The sequence below is a fragment of the Pelophylax lessonae genome (genome assembly GCF_965119305.1).
Source record: "Pelophylax lessonae genome assembly, chromosome: 4".
Classification (NCBI taxonomy): Eukaryota; Metazoa; Chordata; class Amphibia; order Anura; family Ranidae; genus Pelophylax; species Pelophylax lessonae.
Window position 1 is genome coordinate 468057306 of NC_138771.1, and position 2021 is coordinate 468059326.

Sequence of the window (2021 nt, forward strand, 5' to 3'; positions counted from 1 at the left end):
ATGGACACCTATTGGCAGAACTGGTGGACACTAATTGGCAGCACTGTTGCGACTGCACTGATAATCAGGACACTGATAATTAGTGCCCTCATTATCAGTGTACATGTCCCTTTCAGAAAAGTTGATTATCGACTCTCTTCTCCTCTCCTCATGAGGAAAGGAGTGTCGATAACCAGCTTCTATTTGCATCTGTGGTATAGCTGTGATTGGACACAGCTGATCACGTGGTAAAGAGCCACTGATTGGCCAACTTGACTTGTCCAACTTGACTTGCAGAATAATGGATGAGGAAAACTTCCTTTCTAAAGCCCCGTACACACGTACCGAACGTCGGCCGACCGATCGGCCGTCTTTTGTCCCCGGGCTGTCGTGTCCGCTGAAAAGTGCAAAAGACTGCACACTAATTTTGTCCGCCGACTGCAGAAGTGATGTCATGTGATGGTTAACTTTCCCTGTGTTTTTTCTTTTCTGAGCATGCCCAGTCTTGCAAATCTGCTGTCTGTCGGTCGAATTCTGTACTGACTGGCGAACAATCGGCCGTTCTGGTGTCGGCATACAAAAATTTTAATGCTTGCACGACAGATTCTGTTGGGCCGAAAGTGCGCTGTCGGCTGTCGGAAGTATCATACTAACAAGCCGAAAATCGGCCGATCGGTCGTCGGTCGAATCTTTTCGGCCGACAATCTGCACGTGTGTACGGGCCTTATGTACAGAGAAAAGATCCTAGACTTCTCTCCTTGCTGGAAACACCCAGGCACTTGGATCTGTGCAAATTTCCTTACGAATAGGAGCTCCCAGCCCCTTTGGAAAGTAGCACAAAATACTGAAAAGCCTCAAGATCAGCCCTCCTGGCCTTCAAAGTTCTCCAAACTTCCAGACCCAGGGGGAGGTACCAGAGACCTGCCTCTGTGAGTCATCCAGCCTGACCTGCAGTAAACCCTGACCCAATTTCAGACTAACAAGCTAACCATGAGTCATAACATAAATTTGCCTGCACTAATCTAGTAGTACACTAGAGGGTGTTACATATATAAAGAGAGAATGAGTATTTTCAGGACATCCATGTTAGCTCTGTTCAGGGATATTAGTGAAACCCTTATAAAATTTGCTGTAATAAGGTCGGGTGTGCTCAAATGCATGCTGCCTACATTCGGGGACACGCACCCGCATGGATGACAGATTGGTAGCAGCGGCTGTGTCCATGCAGCCGCTGCTACATCCTGGGTTTTCAGTGGAGATATCTAAATGATGCCTGCAGCTGCATATGACTGCATAGCGACCAGCAACTGTTGAGACAATGAAGACTTTGGTGAGAAGTATATAATGTACAGTATTGTGTATATAGTGCAGGAGTATGAAATGCACAGAATGCAGGGGACAGGAGTATGGAATGCACAGAATGCAGGGGACAGGAGTACGTAATGTACAGAATACAGGGGACAGGAGTACGTAATGTACAGAATACAGGGGACAGGAGTACGTAATGTACAGAATGCAGGGGACAGAAGTGTGTAGTGTACAGAATGCAGGGAACAGGAGTGTATAATGTACAGAATGCATGGGGTGGCTCCATCCATTCTCCCCGATCCCATTTCGGCTCCATCAACCACCCTGATCCCATTCCAGCTCCATCCACCACCCCGATCCCATTCCAGCTCCATCCACCAACTTGATCCAATCCCGGTTCCACCCACCACCCCGATCCTATACCAGCTCCATCCCCTGATCCCATACCAGCTCCATCTATCCCCCATACCAGCTCCATCCACCCCCCACATCAGCTCCATCCTTCCCCCTGATCCCATACTAGCTCTTTCCATCCCCCTGATCCCATCCCGGCTCCATCCATCCCCCCACAAAAGCTCCATCTATCCCCCTGATCCCATCCCGGCTCCATTTATCCCGCACACCCATCCCAGCTCCATCCATCCCCCCTCACCCATCCCAGCTCCATCCATCCCCCATCACCCATCCCAGCTCCATCCATCCCCCCTCACCCATCCCAGCTCCAGCCATCCACC